At 36.6% G+C, this 22,850-nt stretch overlaps 1 protein-coding gene and 1 long non-coding RNA gene across 5 annotated transcripts in view; one reads left to right on the forward strand and one right to left on the reverse strand.

Moving 5' to 3' along the window:
* Positions 1–22,850, forward strand: part of KIAA0825 (KIAA0825 ortholog) — a 495,887-nt gene that overhangs the window by 389,419 nt on the left and 83,618 nt on the right. Inside the window, exon 19 of one of the 3 annotated variants that reach the window (XR_012092698.1) lies at positions 12,485–12,607. The exons of the other annotated variants lie outside the window; for them this stretch is intronic. The gene's annotated coding sequence lies outside the window, so the exon portion shown is untranslated. The remainder of the gene's footprint in view (positions 1–12,484; positions 12,608–22,850) is intronic. 3 annotated transcript variants of the gene reach the window in all.
* The window catches only part of LOC140711484 (uncharacterized), a 297,959-nt gene that overhangs the window by 151,483 nt on the left and 123,626 nt on the right, over positions 1–22,850 (reverse strand). For both annotated transcript variants that reach the window (XR_012092702.1, XR_012092701.1), the window contains one exon: positions 19,636–19,693. This is a non-coding gene — a long non-coding RNA (uncharacterized lncRNA). The remainder of the gene's footprint in view (positions 1–19,635; positions 19,694–22,850) is intronic.

Raw genomic sequence — 22,850 nt, forward strand, 5'->3', positions numbered from 1 at the left:
TGTGCTTCTATCAAATCAACCATCTTCACCAGGGGGATAACTAGGATTCTTTCAGACTGTTGAGTGTTGCTGAAAATGAAAATTCCTGGTGAGTTTTAGTTGGGTCACCCAACAATGAAATAGAGATGTCTAATTGGTTCGTCCATATTAGGGTCAGCAGCTGGTTACGGAATAAAAGGTTGTGGTGCCCCATTGCACACTTCTGAACCAAATTAAATTATTAATCTACTCTTTGCTTCAATGTAGCTTCATGGGGATTCCTAACCTGCCATGCCGAATGAAACAGAACGACTGCTTTACATTTTCATTATGGAGAATTATATTTTAAATTGCAAATGTTCTTCTATTTAGTTTGCATTGCATATCTCATTGGATATGTAGAAATGTCTTCAACAGTCAGTGCTTATAACTTGTTTTGTTAATTTCTAATTGTAGCTATTAAGTATGAAACCACCAAAAAGATGATTTGCATGCAGTACCAACTCTCTAGCCAGAACCAGTTGAGCCATGAAAAGCAAAGTCAAGTCTGAGGGGGCCATTATCTTTGACTCTTAAATTCAAAAGATATAATTAAATTAGTATGTTGCAGGAGGCTTTGTAATCTAACATGAGTTTCCAGTTAATTCAACCAAGGTTATATTAAGATAGCAATTTCTTCCAGGGGTCAAAGTCCTAGTTTTTGTGCCCTTGTATAATTATTTTGACTTTTTTGTTATATAACTACTCTAAAGTGAATATTAACTTTGTGGAAAATTATAGCTGCATTCAGTTTTCTCATAGCGTTTAATAATATCTTAATAATTATATTCTGTTTTCAGCAATAGGCATAGTTGCAATGAAAACATTTACCATATTTTCTTAGAAATTATTTTACAAGATACTGTCAATCAACATTTTAATATATGCCAACTTTGGACTTTTACTTTAAAATTGTTGAGTTATGAGAGTCATAGTAGAATTAAGTTTAACAGCTGGTTGATCTTTAAAATGTAGTATGATTTTTAAAGATAAATCACTTAGTAATCATAGCCGAATGAGGGTTCCATTTCTGATGTATTGGATTGACTAAAGTTTTGAACTTCAGTCATTGGTTCATTCGTGTGTTGGTGTGCATGTGTGTATGTTAGCTGAGTCTATTGGAAAACATAAAATCCTGAAGACCAATGAAGACTTTTGATAAATTAGAAATATCTTCTAAATAATCTAGTTTGTTCATTTATTCATCAAAAACATATTTACTGGACATCTACTAATACCAAGTACTGTTTTAGGAGCCCATCTGAACAAGACAAAGTGAACAAGATAAAGTCCTCCTGTTGTGGAATTTACATTTTAATGGAGAGGAAATAGATAACTTATATAAGTCTAGAAATAAGTTAGCAAAAAAACCAGCAGAGCCAAATATTGGGGGAAAAAAGCAAAATAGTGTGATGTCACACAGAATGACCAAAAAAAAAAAAAGCCTTCTTTAAACAGAGTTGTAAAGGAAAGCCTCTCTGAGGAAGAAGCTTTTGAGCTGAGCCCTTAACCATAAGAAGAGCATTCCAAACAGAGAGAACAGAAGGTACCAGAGCCCTGGGGTGGGAATGAATTTGGCATATGTGAGAAACAGAAAGAAGCAAAACTGGCTTCATGGACATGCAACCTGGGTGTTACACATGGCCCTATGCTTAAGGGTCCCCAGTTTAAGGCTCTGCTGTCACCATCATGAAATTCTTAAATTTTTAACAAGAGGCCTCACACTGGTCTTGCAAATTACATGGTCAGTCCAGAAAAGAGGGCTAATATATCTAGAATATAGTGGGGGTGGAAGGGGATTGTAGCAGGCAGCAAAATAAGGCCAGTGGTGATATTTCTGGGGATATATGGCTGGCACTGGCATCAGTATACTTTGTGAGAGATTAGTTGCACTTTACAATTCAGCCATTTTTGTCTGCTAGGTGGGAAAATGGAAACACTGTTTTTGTTCTATATTTAGCCAAATCCTCACATACAGATGATAAATTCCTCAAGGGTAATGTTGGTGTCTTCTGTGTATTGTGTACACTTCACAGCATCATGTGATTAGATATTCTACAAACAATAATTGCAGCTAAAAGGAATTTGCCTTCTCTTTTAACCCGATCGGGTTTCCTTAGGGAAAAAAATAAGATATTTGGTGTTCACATTTTAATTCTTTCTTTCTTCCCACAGTTATGTTATAGCACCAAATCTGTGTGACCATTTAACAATTAGGTTGAATCATGTAAAACTGCCTATATGCAACCATTTGTTACCTAGAAAGTGGCAATTTCAATGGTTCATAGCAGGCTGAAATTGCAGGTTTATTTAAGGAAGTAAAATAGAAATCTTAGAAGCATATTTGTAATCCCTGCAGGATTACTTAACAGAGAGGGGGAAAAAAGTAGTCCAGGGTTGTTCATTAGAGCACCACAGTGCACACTGCTGTCAGGTTCATGCTGATGGGCTGGTTTCCTTAGTGGTCAATCCACATTGCAGCAAGGCCTTTCTGCCAGTCAGCAACTTCTCCTCTCTTCCCCCACCCACCTCCCCATAATGGGGTCTATGGACTGATATCCACTTTCTATACTATGTTCTGTATTACAGCGAGAGATGAGTTGCCAGGAATCACTATGTGAGTGACCCAAGGCCAAGCAGTAGCTCAGACTTGCAACAGGTTACAGGGCTTTGGTCTATTATTCACTGGTGACCTTTCCTCTAGGCGAATCTATTTCCATTTGTGTTGATGACCATGGTAATTTGCCAAGTGATTACTAAGTACAGTGAATTATGGGGTCCTGTGACAGAATCTGGCCAGCAGAGGTTTAATTGTGTCAAATCAGGACACAACTTCACTGATCAGGACAAAGAGGAGATTTTGTCATTCTAGACAGGTAACGAGCTGACAAATTCTCAAAAAAAAAAAAAAAAAAAATTATTCTGAATGAGAGGCTTTTGTTGTTTGCTTCTTAATTTATCTTTTGGAAAGGTTACTGGTTCTAAGTAATCACTGTCAAGCAGCTTCTTATCTGATACTCTTTTGCATTTTAGCAATACCCTAAAATCCCACTCATTTATGATTATTCTACTTGCACATTCCATTTCTTGCACTTTATTGCTTTCTTTGCTTTTCCTTAAATCTTTCACACTTTGAACCACACACCTATCTACACATTTTTTGAGTCAGTAGTGAGATCATGAATTCCATTCTTAGTAACCTAGCAAAAATGAAAAACTCCTAAGAAGTTTTAGTCTTCCCTTCAAAACATTTTAAAATATATTTATTATCCTCCCTTATATTTTCCTGGTAAATCTCCATTGCCCTCTACTGAAAGATGACTACACCTTATTTACTCAACTCTACAATTGTAAAGTATTAATAGAAGAGTATGTTTGACTTTTTCCCATGCTACAGAGGACCTCCAAGTTAAAAGTAAAGAAGATTCAGCTCTTTCAGATATTTTAATCTAGATTTTCTTCTGAACTTTACACTAACCCTGGAAATATTCCTCGAGTGAATAAAGGCTCTCAAGGAACTTATTGTCTAGTGATGGAGTTGGACAGACAATGACAACAAAATACATGCTGGATAAAGGGAAGTGCAGATATTTATAAAAGCTCAGGGCAAGGACTCACAACCTGGTCTCAGGGAGTCAGGGAAGGTTTCCTGACATCTAAGCTGAAATTAAACCTATTTTAAGGTCTGCACATGCCTCATTTCCCCTGGGTCGATGCAAATAAAATTAAGATGACTTTCCACAAAGCACCATGCCAGGATCCTCCTTCCTGAATTCTAACACCTTTCAGATTTTCTTTCCCAAAGAACTTGCTCTGTTCTTTGTCTACAAAGGGCTTGTTTAAACATTTTATGCTCCTTCATTACAAATCAAAAGTAGTATGTTCTGTGATGATTACATTGGGCACAAAAATCCTGGGAAAAGTCAATTACATCATAAATTCAAAGATAACTTTTAGAGAAGAAGTACACAAAGTTCCCAAAGAAGCAACTCTCTAATAGTGGGAATTTCAGCTGCTATGGCAAGTGAATGGCAAGGAGCTTCCCCCATATTTCTTTAAGTAGGCAGCTGCATACTTTGCCACCATTTTCTACCTCAGGAACGAACTTTCTTATTTATTCTGAGAATGGCAAAAGTGAAGACGAAAAGAATGAAGAAGGTAAGGACAATAAAGAGAGGAGATAGAAGAAACGACCAAATTCCTTCCACTTTCCTTCCAAACTGTATATCTGTCACTTCTTAAAATAAATCACATCTTTGTTTCCCAACAAACCTTACCAACTGAGGCAGCCTGACACTGTGTGGAAGAAGCATGGACTTTGCAGTCATAAAGTTCTGGGCTTGGATCTTGGTTTTGCTACTTACTAACTGTAATGACTTTAGGCAATTTGCTGAACCTCTCTGAGACTCAGTTTTGTTCAGACATAAAAATATCAATACCTAGCCCACTGAACAGACAAGAGAATTATGGGAGATAACTCATATCTGCTCTATGTATGCATTATAGCTTTGGAGTGATCACCATAATGGCAATTTATACTAGAATATTCTATAAACAAAGGGAACAATTACTATAAAACTAAACAAGGTAATACATATGTAACGGTTTTCACCTTTGAGAGGACTCCTGTGGAATCTTCTCTGCTTGTTCAGTGTGTGCCACCCCACCTGACCCACCCACTCCCCCAAGGCACTCATGTACCCTATCCAGTTTCGGTGTGGTAAATTAAAGAGAGTGGGGAGAAGGAGTAGAGGAGGAGACCTGGTTCCCTGTCATAAGCTTGTCAGTACTAATATTCTCAGACAAAAGCCATATCATCAACTTCCTTCAAAACATGCAGTAGAAACCATCGCTGTGGGAATCCCACTTCTAAAACTAGACACTACATACATGGGACAAAGAGAAACTCTTGTCCACTTCGCCACTTTGGAAAATACTTTGCTTTACCTCTTCCTGCCAGAAGAAGAAAAGGTACCTCACTGTTATTATGATAACTTCATATTTTATTGTCTCATCAAAACAATAAAATGTTCTTGAAGATTGTTCCTAGGTCTGTTTTTAATCTATGTGGGAGAAAATCTTATTGTCGAACTGAGATACCGTTATTGTGATATTATTCTCTCAGTTTCTCTAAAGATTAGGCTTTCCAAATTGAAGACAGATTATAGATCTGTGTTACACAGAATTGAGGTCACACTTCAACCTTTTTAAAGGACTGAGTAACTTAGGAAGTCGCTGAGTCAGGACCTCTCAATAGTCCTCTATTAAGAGTTTAAAGAGGAAACAGAAAAATATCTCCTGCCTGCTCGCCACTCACCCACCAAGCCAATGGTAAGTATTGTGGTTTCTCAAGACCTCTTTTATACTTAAAGATGACTCCATGAGGGTAGAACTGTCTCTACCATCATATTCATTTTAGTCATCGATCAGTCACATTAAGTTTTGAATTTCCTGTCTTTGTATCATGCTCATAGAGGTAATTTGACCCCTGCATGCTAACTCTGACTCAAGAGGTTAGACTGTCCTCTGACAAGATTGAAGTATTTGTAGCTAGAAACAGACTTGTCAATAAATGGCCTAGAACTTGGTCAATTCAGACTGCTAAGAAGGAAATTAAAAAAGAAAGGGAGAAAGGGGTAAAGGGGAGAGAAAGCAAGCAAGTAGGTTCAAACAGGCTGCCCATTTGAACCTAGGAATTAAATATTTTATTGTGATTTCTCTACTCAGAAATTCTGTGTATAAGCAGGCTTCAGTTTTAAACCATTCATCTCTCATTTCTCAATCAAAGTCTGGATATACACTACCAGAACAACTATTCGCTGAGGGATTTATTAAAAATTTGCAGGTAAATTCTGTTATGAGACTCATTTTGGCATGATAATTGAGACTGCTGTAGAGGGAAGCTGTCTTGTGAAACACTGCCTCACTTTCTTGAAATACATATCTAGAATTCAAATATTGGAAGGTAAGCCATGGGCATGGTAGCTCCACTCCCTTGAATTTTATCTTTAACCAAGGGACATTTTAGCCTTTGGCCTCCAATTTCCTCAAATGTAAAGAAGATAAGATACCAGTGTTTCATGTAAAAGATAATTTTCAATACCTATCAACTTTGAACAACTAGTAAGTTTTAAGATTCTAGATTTGCTAGGTTGCATATCACAGCACTTAGTTATGTTTACAAATATATCCAGTATATACTTTACTCAGACAATTGTTTGAAGAGAAATGTTAAATGGAAGCATATGTATCCCATGTAAATGTAAAACTACAGGTGGAGTAATCATAATTGTGTCAATGGGTACTATATATAATATGGATAAACTGTTGATGTTATTAATATGATTTCATATTAATTGGAGGGGTAAGGTACCTAAAGTTTCCTCCCTACTATTCGTCAAGCACTTTATGTTATTTATCTCACATAATCCACATGTCTGCTCTGTGAGCTAGGTATTGATATTTTTATACCTGAACAAAACTCAGAAAAGTGACTTGCCAAAGGTCACAGTAAGTGACAAAACCAAGATTCATATAATCCAAGCTATGTGGGAGGCTAAGATGGGAGGATTGCTTAAGACAAGGAGTTCAGGACCAGCCTGGGCAACCTACTGAGACCCTGTCTCCAAGAAAAAAAAAAAATTTTAATTAGCCAGACATGGTGGTGCACACCTGTAGTCCCAGCTAGCTGGAAAGCTGAGGTGAGAGAATCACTTGACCCCAGGAGTTCAAGGCTACAGTGAACTATGATCATGGCACTGCACTCCAGCCTGGATGACACAGCAAGACCCTGTTCCCTCCCCACAAAAAAACCAAGATTCAAACCCAAAACTTGAATACTTCCAAGTCCATGATTTTCCCCACACAACATAGTGCTGCTTCAATCAGATAAGGCTGTCTGTAGAATAAAGATATGGTTTATTCTAAGAGGTTGGAGAAACATAGTTTACGAAGAAGGAAAATTATTCCTGGTGCACAAACACAGACTTGGCCAATAGCAAGGGCCTATCTCATGCTGCAAGACCTTCTTCATATGGTTAGGTTAAAGATAATCAAGCCCAGAAGCCTGGCTGGAACCAGAACCCTGTGCTAATACCTGGAGGACAAGTGGCATGGTCACCATGACAGGCCAGGAAAATTATCCAGAGAGCTTTGTGGATTCCCGAAAAAAGAGAGATAGGAAGCAGAAAGATAGTGAAATATCTCTGGAATGGCAAATCAAACACAGAGGAAACTCTGCAAGACAATTTATAATTAAGAGCTCAATTTTGCGGTAAAAACCGCTAAATGCTTCAGGCATTTAGATGACAAATCTTTGAGAGCTAGGTTAGTCAGAAAGTCTGTGGTAGGGACAAGCTTCTTAAACTCAGAAAGATGGATGTAAACAGGGAGGATGTTCCTAGATGTGTGGGGCAGGGAAGGGAAGGATGAGTATGAGGGAAGACACAAGGCCAGAAAATGAGTGTAAACTCTTTGAAACACTCTCTTTAAGATTTTATGGACCTAGGAGAAGTGACCGTAATTCAGGGAATTGTGCATTCATTTAACTAGTCCTTTTTCACCACATAAAATCAGATCAAGGAACATTTTGGAACTCTTCTACTGTAATGACAGCTATACTTACGGAAATCCTGCTATGGGCCAGGCACTCTACTAAGCATTTTACTTTCAGTTAATCTTAACAACTACCTACAAGATATAGAAACTTTCAGCTGCCTTCCTTCCCACTTAAACAAAGCTAGCAAATGGTAAAGGCCAGGATATGAAGCCAAACAGCATGGCTCCAGACTGTTCAGCCCAGGATGCTATACCCTGCAAGGCCTGCCACCCAGGATCATAAGTATAGTTTTAAGCTCCTTTACCAAAGGCAATTATGGTTGTTACCTCTCAACCCACAAAGGTTAAAACACATATATTTCCAAGTCCTACTGTGTGCATTAACATAACAAGCAAGAATTTGATGAACATTCACTGTGCCAGGCATTGTTCTAAGTATTTTACATGCATTAGCTCATTTAACACTTACAACCCATGGGGTGATAATATCTCAGGTCTTACAGGAGAAACTGAGGTTTCTGTTGTTTCTATAACTTTCCCACAGCCACACAGCTAGTAAGTGTCAGAAACAGGATTTCTACCAAGTTATAATAAAGGAAACAGAAAAATGCTCAACAGACTTGAAGAACTAAAAAATTCCATATGAGTGAGACAATAAGAAAAATGTACAAGGGGCCAGGCAGGTGGCTCACACCTGTAATCCCAGCACTTTGAGAGGCCAAGGCAGGTGGATCACTTGAGGTCAGGAGTTTGAGACCAGACAACATATCAAAACCTCATCTCTACTAAAAACACAAAAATTAGGCAGGCATGGTGGCAGGCACCTTTAATCCCAGCTACTTGGGTGGCTCCGGCAGGAGAATCGCTTGAACCCTGGAGGCAGAGGTTGCAGTGAGCTGAGATGGCAGCACTGCACTCTGCTCTGTTGCCCAGGCTGGAGTGCCTGGGCAACAGAGCAAGACGAGAGAAGAGAAGAGAAGAGAAGAGAAGAGAAGAGAAGAGAAGAGAAGAGAAGAGAAGAGAAGAGAAGAGAAGAGAAGAGAAGAGAAGAGAAGAGAAGAAGGGAAGGAAGGAAGGAAGGAAAGGAAGGAAGGAAGGAAGGAAGGAAGGAAGGAAGGAAGGAAGGAAGGAAGCAAGGAAAGAAAAATGTACAAGGAGATGTCATTTGAACTGATATTTAAAAATGGGTATGATGGGTGGAGGGCATTTCAGAATGAGGGCTGAGGGCTGGGGTAGGAAGAATGCTAGAAGGGCTAGAGGCAGAGAGACTACTCACATTAGGTGCTCAAATAATTGTTGAATAAGTGATCTGGTGCATGCATGAATATCCAAATGAATCAGCGTGGAATGAAAGCATGCTGATGGTGGTAATGGAAAGGAGAATAACAGAAGAGATATTATAAAGGCAGACTGCAGAATTTAGTAACTGATTGGGATTTTGGAAAAAGGGAACCAGAGAGAGAAAATGTTTAGACTGGGACAAGTTGAATCTGAAATGGCAACCATATACTTTGAAATGTTCCTCAAGAGTGGGAAATGACATCTGGAATTTGGAAGCAAGTTCTTTATACACACCTGTCTATCAACTTAGTTTCTAGTGTGGCAAATAATTAATTTTAGAAAAAAATTAAAACTTTGAAAACACTTTTAGACCATGCAAAATTTTGTAGAACGCTACCTTTCTATATAAGTGAGTTATTTGCTTTAAAAAGGAAGAAGGAGAGAGAGATAAAGTAAAACAATCTACTGATAATAAAAACACTGCCTTATTTCAAGCAGTGCTTCTATGAAGTAACCTTGGGATTATATACAAAGCAAATGAGATTTAGCAAAAGTAAATTGTGACTGGGCCAATTAGTGCATTTCTTTTTAATGTTGAAGTTCTGGGAACCTGATTTACATTGAGGAGAAATTTGAGGTAATGTTCTGGGAATGTGAGATGGAAATTTCCACTCTGTCTAAGTCTTTAAGAGGACAGCAGAAGTTGTACCTAGAATTCAATTTTTAGTATGACCTCTTTGAAACTCCCCAAATGTAGGAAGAGTTTTTTATTTTTAAATGCTTAAGATTCTTTACACAATCTATTGGAAAAAGAAAAAAGATGATGATTCATTCTAAAGTAATCTGTTCATTCATCATCAAGTGAATGGAACCATTTTCCAGCAGGTAGCTGTCCTTAAATTACTCACCACCCCACAGTAAGAACAGTGTCTGCAATCGTTACTACACAAAATGTCTGGGAAAATAAGAACAAGAGGGAACTTTTGGCAAAGTGAAGCTATCAGATGATACAGATTGAGAGGCTTTGATCCTGTCGTGATGTGAAGGCTTCAGATGTTAATGATGACTATGTAAAATAGTCCAGTATGGAAGCATCTAAGATAAAATTCTTGTAAATTTTTGGCCAGGAACCTAAAACTTGCTTCAGTCTGTGGCTGAAATTTTTGTGCCAAATCAGAAGGCACTTTGCTGGTTCTTTTTTTCTAGAAGGGCCAAATGAGATAGATTGGAAATATGTACTTTGAACAGCCAGGCAGAGTCTCAGGAAGTCTGCCAAACAAGATTTCCAAATAAAATGTTTGGGAAAGAAAACAGGGATGGACTTTGCAGATGCTGGATGGATTCCACCAGCCATCTGTGCAAAGAGTTACTTGGTGTCACATCAGCTGAGAGCTATGAAGTGGCACAAAACTATCAGCAACAACTTCGTTGTTAAATGGGTTCATTTATTTACCAGGCAACCTTTTATTTACCAAGATAAAGTGTCTGAATGTATCTGCCTTTCCTGTGAGAAACAATAGCAATGACCAAAATTATTGAAACATGAAAGAATTTCGGCAATGGAACTACTACCTCAGTGCTAATGCATTAGCAGTTGAAGAAGGCAGATTAATTTACTTACGGTGAGCTAAGTGCATTCTTGGCTCGCAAAAGGGAATCATTTGCTCACTTAAGCCAGAGATCCCATTTTTGACGGCAAATGTCAGTGCGCCTGGATTTCCCTTTGACAGTCTGGCAACCCCACACCCCTGTTATAGTATCCATTTATTTGTCTTATTTTCAGCCAGATTAATCCATTCTGTTTTGACAAGAAGACTGATGGGTAATTGATAACTGTGATAGACACAAACAGAAGAGTTGGATGCTGAATAATTCAGCACTTTTCAGTATCAATAAGAGAACAGGTTGAAGAATTTGTGTCTCTATTTACACTTAAACTAAACTAAGTCAGCCCAGACATTTATGCTGCCAGTCTATCAGAAAACCAAACAGTGTACATTCGGTTTCCACCCGACAAAATGTTTTATAAGCTTGTAACAATATGTGTGAAGCTGCCAGAATAATAAATAGGTACAGCAGCCCATGCATGCTAATGTTATGTTGTAAGCAGTTTTGTTGACAAGTGCTAATACTTCTTTCATACTATCATCAAAAGCAGCTAATACAACAGCCATTATTTGCTGGCTTTCCAAGCAAGACATGATGGATTGTGACCTTAATATGGGTTAGCCGAGTTTTGAAAGTTAAACAACTTGCAATAAATCATAGAATTATTACAATGCAGTTTAATTGGTTAAGGACTGTTTATTTCCTAAACAGGGTGAAAAATTTCTGTTTCGGCACTTTTAATTTGCAAAGTGCATTTTCATTATGAATGGCAGTTTAATATTCTGCTCTTTTGTCATGCAAAATATGCAACACACAGGCAATCTATTAATTGGACAAAAATGCATTGCAAGCGTAAACTATCCTTTATATCATCACTTGTGAGCTTTTACATCTATTAAATGTGTTAAATGGAACATAGGTAAAGACTGTACAACTATTTGCAGGCTACTTCTGAAATTTAAGTCAAGCTTCAAGATGATTTTAATGACCTTTATTTTTGGCAAAATAAAGTAATTAAGTAATTGTAAATAAAAAGGGCAGTTTAAAGAGTTACTGCTTCCTTAAGGCATAGGTGCATATGTTTTCTTGATTCAGCAGTCGCAGGAAACAGACAATAGCACTGTTTCATATTGATATGCCTTGAGAAATGGAATCAGACCTCATGTATTTACTTTTCTCTTTGCCACGGTATAATTTCTAGAGCAGAAATTTCCATTGGCAAATGTGTAGAAATAGGTGAGTAAGGCAGTAGCAAAAAGATATTGCAGCATAGCTCAGCATAACTGAATAGCTGCCTCCATATGCTTTGGTTCAATGATGTGCCTTTACACAGGGCTATTTGGAGTGCAGAAACCAGAAACAAAATACTTTGTACTAGGAATGCTGATATGACATATGTTTGATTTTAAGAATGCCAGATCTCTCAGTGTGCTCCCGTAAGACTGCTTTAAAATACATGCAACCTATTCATTTACACAAAACTCTGAGCCCATTTCTCATATTTATTGACACCTGTGTAGACCTTTTCAAAACTTCGAACTTCCACTGATTCCAAAGATTTTCTCTAAATTGGCCCCGATGAAGCGGGGATACTATAGTGCTGTCACTCCAAGTCTCCTTCAAAGATACAAATTGTCAGGAATACAAAATGAAAGTTAGAAGTATACTTCAGACAGCCATTCCATTCACTTTTCCTAGGTTACAAAAGTGTTAATGTGAGAGTGCATTCTGTTGTTTTAACAGAAAAACTAAAGAACAGCTTATCATACACAAAAGGAATACATTAAAATAAACTGTTCAGAACTTAGATGATAAAGGTAGAAACCAAAAGTTCTGCAAATTGAGAGAAATTGTTAAACTTTATGTTACACAGTGGCACAAATGTGCTGCAGCTTCTTAGAGATTTCATTCTAAAAGAAGATAAATCTAGTTATAGAATTTTAGTCTGCACTAATGTTGATCATATTCCCTCCCATTTAAATGTCATGCTTACCTAAGCTATGTAATTTCTCTGTCTCAGGAAAAAGAAAGAAATGGGGGAAGACAAACATGGAAATGCAGGCAGAGAGAGACACACAGGGAGGGACTATTGATATATTCTGTTGATTGTACTTTTTGGCTTCGCTCGTGGTGAAATGCTAAGGTAAGGATGTACTATTCAGTAAGTAATATGGATTGTTAAAAATCGATTATCATTACCCATCACAAATGACTACAGTTTTTCACTATAGATTAGGAAGTTTTATCAGGGACACAGCCATGATTGGAAAAACATAAGTGAACATAACCAAAACTCTTAAATTATGAAGGCAATAAGTTGAATTGATTACAATACTTCCTTGGGTACTTTTCAAAATCATAAATTAACAGACCATATCTTGGATTTATGTAAGAATCAGAAGATTTTCTGAAAGCTCAGATGTATAAAACTGAGAGCACATTGCCTATAAACTGAATCATTTTGTTAATAGAAATTTTCAGTTATCAATTTCAACTGACTTTCCCCCATATTATAAAAAATTCAAACCTATAGAAAAGTTGAAATAACTTTACAATGAATACCTGAACACCCATCATCTTGATCTACCATTTTGCTACACTTGCCTTTGCATATACCTGTCCATATTGCCACCCATCCATCAATCCATATACTTTTTTGATGCATTTCAAAGTCGGTTACAGCCATAGTTATATTTTTCCAGAAATCCTTCAGTGTGCTTATCATTAACTAGAGGGCAAAATTTATTTACAGTTCTTTTTTTCTTCTGAGGAGAAATCTGCATATCATGAAATGTACAAATCTTACGTGTGCCATTTGATGAATTTCAGCAAACTTTTAATGAGTTTCAGCCACATAATGAGCTCTATTAGATATTGACATTAAATGAAATCCAGTGAATACAGAAGACTCAAACGCTCTATTTTCAAACTACTCACCACTGTTAGACTGAGCTAATCTACAGGGCCACCTCCTACTTAGGACATTCACTTTTGCAGGTCTCAAGTTTATTCTGTTTTGCTAGGAAAAATAGTTTATATAATTGGGCTTCATCAACAATTATACTACTACTTGTTGTGAACCTATTATGTGCAAAGCATTTCACTGAGTGCTGTGAAGAGCATAAGGAGCCTTAAGATATAGAGTCCAAGATATGGAGTCCATCAAAGAGCCTGTGGTAAAAACTGTATACTACCAACTAAAGTGGGATGATACAAGATTATATACTTAGAAACCAAGTGAGTAAGAGAGAAAATGCCAGGGGTGTTTAGAGGAAAGTGATAAGAATATCTTGGCATGTTACGGGAGGGCTCCCTCAACTTCATCTTTCACTTTTACCTTGCTGGCTTGTTTTCTTTCCTCAAACACACTGAGCTTGCACCCTCATTGCAGACTTTGTAGTTGTTCCCCCTTTGCCTGCTTTGCAATGTATGACATCTCAAGAGTCTCAGATGATGTAGATGACATCTACATTAAGCAGTGTTTCTTTTCATCTTACTCCATTTTTATGACACAACATTTTCTCTTTAGTGTGCCCATCACATGAAGAAGACAAAAATCCTGCAAGATTTTTCAGCGTAGCTCAGTTTATGAAAGTATACCTATGGATTGTAAGCCTTGAATACTTTTGCATAGTTTAACTTGGTATGGCTTTTGCATATATTATATAATTTTATCCTCACAATAATCCGTGAGATTCGCATCACCTATACATAAAAAGAACTTACACACACACATACACACACACATACATATATATATAGAGAGAGAGAGAGCCTATTTAGGCATACTTCAGAGATATTGTCAGTTTGGTCCCAGAGCACCACAATAAAGTGAATATTTCAATAAATTGAGTCACAGAAAGTTTTTCCAGTGCACAAAACAGTTACGTTTACACTATACTGTAGTCTATTAAATATGCAATAGCATTATGTCTGAAAAACAATGTACATATTTAATTTAAAAATAATTCATTGCTTTAAAATAGTAAGGAGCATCTGGGCCTTCAGCAAGACATAATTATTTTGCTGGTGTAGAGTCTTGTCTCGAAGTTGACAGCTGCTAACTAGTCAGAGTGGTGGTTGCTGAAGGTTGGGGTGACTATGGCAATTTCTTAAATAAGAGAACAATGAAGTTTGCCACATCAATTGACTTCCTTTTACAAAAGACTTCTCTGTAGAATGCGATGCTGTTTGACAGCATTTTACCTACAGTAGAACTTCTTTCAAAATTGAACTTAATCCTCTCAAACCCTGCCACTGCCTTCTCAACTAAATTTATCAAATATTCTAAATCCTTTGTTGTCATTTCAAGTGTTTAAACCACCTTCACCAAGAATAGATTCCATATCAAGAAACCACTTTCTGTGCTCATTCATAAGAACCAACTCCTCATCTTTTCAAGCTTTATCGTGAGATTGCAGCAATTCAGTCATACCTTCAGGCTCTGCTTTTAATTCTAGTTCTCTTGCTGTTTCCATCACTTCTGCAGTTACTTCCTCCAGTGAAGTCTTAAACATCTCAAAGAGTTGGAATCAATTTCTTCCAAACTCCTGTTCATTGTTGATATTTTGACCTCCTCCTGCAAGTCACAAATGTTCTTATTGGCATCTAGATTGATGAATCCTTTCCAGAAGGATTTCAAGTGACTTTTCCCAGGTCCATCAGAGGAATCACTATCTTTGGCAGCTATAGTCTTTAAAAATGTATTTCTTAAATAATGAGACTTAAAAGTTGAAACTACTCCTTGTTCTATGGGCTACAGAATGGATGTTGTATTAGCAGACATAAAAACAACATAAATCTCCTTGTACATCTCCATTAGAGCTCTTGGATGACCAGGTACATTGTCAAGCAGCAGTAATAGTTTGAAAAGAATCTTTTTTTCTGAGCAGTAGGTCTCAACAGTGGGTTTAAAATATTCAGTAAACCATGCAATAAACAGATATCCCATGATTCAAGCTTTATTATTCCATTTATAGAGCACAAGCACAGGAGATTTAGTGTAATTCTTAAGGGCCCTAGGATTTTTGGAATGGTAAATGAATATAGGCTTCAATTTAAACTCATCAGCTGCATTAGCCATAAAAAAAGAATCAACCTGTCCTTTGAAGCTTTGGAGTAAGACATTGACTTCACCTCTCTAACTGTGTATTTCCTAAATGGCATCTTCTTTCAACAGAAGGCTGTTTCATCTGCTTTGAAAATTTGCTGCGTAGTGTAGCCACCTTCTTCAATGATCTTAGCTTGATCCTTTGAATAACTCACTTCAGCTTCTCCATTAGTACTTCCTGCTTCACCTTGCACTTTTATGCTGTAGAAACAGCTTCTTTCCTTAAACCTCATGAACCAAGTTCTCCTACCTTCAAACTTTTCTTTTGACACTTCCTCACCTCTCTCAGCCTTCACTGAATTGAAGACAGTTAGGATCTTGCTCTGGATAAAGATTTGGTTTAAGGGAATGTTGGTGGTGGTTTGATCTTCTACCTGACTGTAAAACCTTTTCCATATCAGCAATGAGATGATTTCACTTTCTTATCATTCATGTGTTCACTAGAGTAGCACTTTTAATTTTTTAAAAAATGTTTCCTTTGCATTCACAACCTGGCTGCCTGATGCAAGAGGCCTGGCTTTTGGCCTATCTTGGCTTTTGATATGCTCCCTCACTAAGTTTAATCATTTCTAGCTTTTGATTTAAAGTGAGGGATGTGCAGCTCTTCCTTTCACTTGTACACTAAGGCACAATTGTAAGGTTATTAATGGGCCTATTTCAATTTTTTTTTTTTTTTTTTTACCTGAGGAAAGAGGGAGGCCCAAGGGGAGGGAAAAAGACAGGGGAACAGTTGATTGGTGGAGCAGCCAGAAAACACACATAACATTTATCAAATAAGTTCACCATCTTCTGTGGGCGCAGTTGATGCCACTGCAAAACAATTACAATAGTAACATTGATATAGTTTGGATATTTGTCCCAACCCAGATCTCATGTTGAATTGTAATCCCCGTTGTTGGAGGTGAGGCTGGTGGGAGGTGTTTGGATCATGGGGGTGGATCCCTCATGAATTCGTTGGGCCATCCCATTGGTGATAAGTGAGCTCTCATTCTGAGTTCACACAAGATCTGGTCATTTAAGTGTATAGCATCTCTCCCTCACCTCACTCCTGCCTTTTTCATGTGATGTGCCTGTTCCCCCTTCGCTTCTGCTATGATTGATAACTCCATGAGGCTTCACCAGAAGCCAAGCAGATGCTACATGCTTCCTGTAAAGCCTGCAGCACCAAGAGCCAACTAAACCACTTTTCTTTATAAATTATCCAGTCTCAGGAATTTTTTATAGCAATGGAAGAATGGCCCAATACAAACACCAAAGGCCACTGGTCATAGATCACTTTAATACATATTATGATAATAATGGAAAAGTTTTGAATATCGCCAATTACCAACATGTGGTACAGAGATATGAAGTGAGCACCTGCTGTTGGAAAAATGGTGTCAATAAAGTTACTTGATGCAAGGTTGCCACAAACCTTCAAGTCATTAGAAAAAAACAAAATGCCATATCTGTGGAGCACAATAAAACAAGTAAGCCTATATGTATATATAGAAAGAACTTGCAGAAATAAAATCACTGAACCATAAGTTACAAATAAACTGAAACTCAGGAATTTTATTTCTCCAAGTTATCAGCAGATCTTAATAAATACCAGCTATCACTTTTGTTTCTGGAGGGCTGAGACAAAGCACTATTCACCGTAGCAACTTGTTGAAATCCTCATATTCCTTCGCCTCCTCTTCACCATGCAACCCCTGCTGCAACCACTGCTCCCATAACTCAGTATTTCGTCAGCCTTGTAACTATCATGACAACGTATATTCGGTCTTGGGGAAAAGTAAGATACAGGCTTTAAAAAATATAGGTATTTCAAAAATGTTACCAGCATGCCAACATCTTCATAAAAATTAAGGATCCTTGAAGTGTCAAGTTGAATAATGCACAAACAGGCTCAATATCAAGAAATGAGAGATAAACTTAGGTACCTATTATTTTCATTGGAGTGACCTACTCCTTTGAAAAGGCCATTTTAATCCCAAATTTCTATTACTGTTTATCAACTAAAAACATTGTTCAGTAATGCCTCATCACTATAGAAGAGTTGTCCCGACGCTTCTCTTTAGGAATCATGTCAGTGTGAGTTATAGTACATGCTAGTTAGATACAGTTGCTGAGGACATTGGATCTTTTCAAAGATGTCCTTAAATGCTATGCAAGAGAGTAATTATAACATGCTAATTTGTAGATTCTCTATTTTTATGTTCCTTGTTTTTCCCTCTTATGTGGCCTTTGGCAGAAATCTGTTACATATCAAAATCACTTCTGTGTCCAAAATCCCATTCTTCAGTACTAAAAACTGTATAATTTTTAAAATTAAAATAATATAATTTCCTATGCAGTATTTTAGTCCATGCAAACTTTAATTACTTCCTGTTAATATATTTTTAAAATATTCTGTTACTCCTTGATCCCTAACTACTTTATACAGGAAGGCAAATGAATTTATTAAGATAAGGGAAAAAAATCTTGTACTTTTTGTGAGTTATGCAAGAATCTTATGTCTAGAGAGCAAGAAATATATCTGTATGAATTTTTTTCATTGCAACTATGGAATCTTTCTCACAACTTTTTAGTAAATTACAATTTCGTTACTTTTTATTCCCCAAGGATGAAAAAAATGCACTTCATTTTTTGACAAAACAAATAAACATCCTGAGTTGATAAAAATATCAATTACAAAAGTGTCTACCCTAAAAGTCACATTCATTTTGTTTGTTATTGCAAGTTATTAAAAGGCTTCCAGGCATGCATATAAAACCTGAAAAACAACAGTCAAATCTATCATATTAAATTAAAATCCCTCCATAAAAAAGTAAACCCAAGTAGTTTATCAGTTAGGGAATGCCATGCTGCCCCAGAAGTCAATACAAATAAGACTTTATTAAAACATAACTAAAATGAAGTTCCACAAGAATCCTCCATGGGAATTGTTCTGCCTCAAATTCAAATGTGGAGAGTAAAAATACATCAGCTGACCTTAATTCCTTTAAAGTAACAAAGGAAGAAAAGGGAAACAAATTCCAAGGCCAACAACTGAAATAACACTTGAGAAAATATAGCCTCACAAAGGTATATATGGAAAAATAACTGCGCTGCAAGTTAGACAATTCTCTGCTTTCAAACAATTTATGTTCTTTAATATTTGTACTAGTGGTAAGCTTCTTTGACCATTTGTCTGATACCTAATGTACCTTCTTAAATGAATGCTTACAATTCTGTGTAGCTGCCATGAGTTGGCAATCCAGCTCATTTTCTTCTGTCTTTAGTTATCCTGTATTACTTGCCATATCATTAAACATTATTCTCATAAGAGTTCTCTATTTTCTTCCCCAAAGCAACATATAAAAAATTCAAAGGGTGTGCTCAGATTTGGACAATCGGGTTGTAGTACAGATACGATAGGCTTCCAGTTATACACAGTTCCCAACATGTTAGTTATATCTCTTACCAGATAAACAAGTGTTAACACATTCCATCTGAAAGTTGTCATTCTACATTATCATGTAAAATGTCCACAAATTATTTCATGGAATGGATGTCCCAAAATATATTATTTGAATAATCTATAACTGGACATTTACTTAATCGCTAATATTTTGTCTAAATAGTGTCATGATAAAAATTCTTTAGCTCTTTGACCATCCATCCAGATATGTAATTATTAGAACATTAATATTTTCAATATTTAAACCAAAAATACAAACCAAAGATCAGGAACAATGTTATAGTTACATAAGAAAGCATTTTTCCAGATAGCTAGATAAAAAAATTTTCCATTATTACCTTCAGCCTTTTTTATGTACCTAGTGAACTTACTTCTTTATGTACCTAGTGAACTACAGAAAGCAAAGTAATGCAAATGTCTTTTTAGTAACTGTTCGATTCACGTTGGAAAGAAACTATCTTTCTAATAAACACGGTGCAGTATTTCAGATTATCTCCCAAATATGGAAGATATCGAATGTCTTCTTCAAACACAAAAAGGGTATTATGTATTAATGGTGACAGGTGTGTGAGGACATATCAGTCTACTGCCCACATAAACTTATTCTGATATTTACCTGAGAAATGAGCCCATGTGGAACAACTTCATTCAACACCAAGATGTATCTTGACACCCTGTTGAGATACATACAACACTGATTAATGTTATGAACTTTTTACAGTTCCCCCTTTTAAAGAAATAAAAATTATGCAGTCTTTCCTCATAGCAGCAGTTACTACAACATCCTGAATGGAAAAATTTGAGAATTTTTCATGGGAAAACTTTCTATGGGGTGAAGGGAAGACATGTGTTCTTTCCTAGCTTTATTTCTAAAGGGAAACTGTCAAGATTTTTTATTGGCCCATCTTCCATCTCATTATCCCTATCTTCTGAACACCTGTGGCTTCATGGCATCAATATCAATTTGGAGGCTACAACAATTTAAACTAATCTAAACTAATTCCAGAAAGAGTAAAACAGTAACATTTTATGTTGCATGTAACAGTGAAAATATTGGGAAGGATGTGAGGAAGATTTGATGTGTGTGACTGGCACAGTGCCTAGCTTTGTCCATGCTTCCTAAATGTTTCACTGAGCTCAGTAGGTTTACATGGCTTTAAAAGAAACTAAGGAGTCCATACGTATCTTTGCTTTTATTTAAATAATCTTTAAAGTTCATTGAGAACTCTTTGTTAAATATGGCAGACTGTTAGACATGACAGAATCTTCTGAGACTTCACAAAAATAACAGAAATGGTATTTTTTGAAAGTATAAACCTATAAAGACAAAATGAATGGGAGAGAAGACAACAATGTTGAGAGACATCAGGAATTTGAAAAACATAAAACAAGTGAAAAAGTGGAGGTTATAACTTATGTATCCGCAAAAGAGAATCTTACGAAGTAGATGGATTCACCCAACAGAATTCCAGAAAGACTCCAGACTCAGAAGCACTGGCTATCTTGGAAGGCAGAATAGTAGAAAGTTGGAAGTTTCTGAGTACACAATTTCCTCCTCCATAGGAGATAGAAGACTTATTTCTAAAACTAATTCAATTAAGAACACTCTAGGTTGAGAGTGATTAATGGAACTGAAAACATGAGAAGAAACGAAAATCTGCCCCTCCTGTCCTTAGAATGGTTACCTGCCAGTAACTTACCTTTCAAGTGGGAGATTGTTTTCTGGAGAAACTAAACAGCCCTAGAGACAAGAGCCTCAAATACTAAAATTTGGAAGTCCTCAAACAAAAACTCCAGTTCCAGTGAAACCCCTCAATTGACAGCCCCACCTCCCTCATGCATACCCACGAACACAAATCTTCCAAAGAGTTCTTTAGGGATTTGGATTTAAATATGAATAGATAGCCTAGAATTACCTAGATAGCCTACATGATTGAGGCAAATCTCTAACATGAATGAGATAAATCAAAAGAGAGAAATAGAAAACAAAGAATCCACAGGAATTAGAGATACATTATCACTAATGATCTAGAGATCTAATGATCTGATCTAAAGATACACCTGCATTAGATGGCAGAAGAAAACTGGAGAAAATCTATAATAAATATTCTCAGAGAATTAAGAATAGCTATTGATTCTTATAACAAGAACAAGGCACTAATAAAAAATGACCTATAAGAAAATAAGAAATTAAAATATTCTATAGCAGTTTGAAAGATAATGTTGAGAAGTTCTGCTAGAAAATAAGGCAAAAAGAAAAAATGCAGAAAATATAGGAAACTATAACAATTAAAGATGTCTTCCTAATGCCCAAATAATAGGAGTCCCTCCTTCAAAAAAAAAAAAAAAATCAATATGGACCAGTTCCATATTAAAAGGATTCACCAAGTTCTTTGTAAAATACATAAAAAGAGACTCATACCAATGTACATCATCATGGACATTTATAACTCTCTGGGGATAAAGAGAAGATCTTAAAATCCACACAAGAAGAAGAAGCAGGCTAAATAGAGAGCACTGGGAATCAGAATACCATTGCTCACCTCAAAAGCAACATTGAAAACCAAAAGACTTGCTTTCAAAATTCAGAGAGCATGATAGAGACATTTTCACACATACAAGGATTCAAAATATTTACCTCTTATAAACACGTTTTAAAGGAAAGTACTAGAATATTGCATTGGCAAAATAATGGAGCAAACCAAGAAAGAGGAAGATCCAGAAAGCAGGAAATCTAACATAGGAGGGAAGCACAGAAAAGTCCCAGCATGATGACTGTGTTGTAGGTCTAGACAGTCTGGATTAAAGGTTACAGGAAATCTCCAAGTTTCAAAAGACCAGAGCTGTGAATGGGTTACAAATGTGGGGAAACTGGTTCTCTCATCCTTGGAATGTCTGGGTGGGGCCTGGAATGGTCAGAGTCCCAGGCCAGTGGCCTCAGGCCTTTAATTCCATCCTCTCATTTCTCACAAAGAACCATAAAAATATTATTTTCAATGTGTGCCATGACATAGAACATACTAAAAAGCATTCTGATATATTCGTTGATGTACTGAAACACTCAGAAAATATGATAGGCTTTTAACAGATCTACTGAGAGCATTTGAAAAACTCATGGATGGTTACTGTGGCAGACAGTGGACTGACACCTAATAGCCATTCACAACCCTCTTTTCCTTCGAGTTCTTCAGGGTAGGGACTGAAAACCTGAAGTGCTGATTTTTCCAAACCCCATTGTGTCTAGATGTAGTCATGTGACTTAGTTCTGGCCAATGAGATGTGGGTAGAACCTGCTGAGCAGAGCTTCTGGAAAAGCAGCTAATCATGAGCATGGAGCTAAGACTCATACACTAAGAATGGAGGAACAGGAAGTGGAAGGAAGCCTGAGTCCTTGGTAATACTGAGGTGTCTTCCCCTCATGGTTAAAAGTGGCTACACTATGGCAAATAATCAATATCTAAAAGTGATGAGTCAAGAGATAGAAATATTAGAAGACTATTTAGAAATATGGAGTTAAATATCAGAAGAAACAGATCTTTGTGCATACTTGTTGCCTTTGAGGTATGGGGAAGGGTGAGAAAATGACATGTTTTCCATTATGTATTATTTAGACTCTTAAAGCTATGTGCATGTATTACTCTGATAAAACAATGTTAATTTAAAGTACTCTAAGTTACCAAAAAAGCAAGAGATGATAGCATTGAAATGAAATCCTGATGTCAAAGTCTCAAAAATAGCCAGTAGAATTTACATATACCTCAAATCAGAAAAGAATAAAGGTTTATTTCATGAATGGACTAAGACACACTTAACTAGATCCTTTTGTTTTTC

Source organism: Chlorocebus sabaeus, chromosome 4, assembly GCF_047675955.1.
Source record: "Chlorocebus sabaeus isolate Y175 chromosome 4, mChlSab1.0.hap1, whole genome shotgun sequence".
NCBI classification, from domain to species: Eukaryota; Metazoa; Chordata; class Mammalia; order Primates; family Cercopithecidae; genus Chlorocebus; species Chlorocebus sabaeus.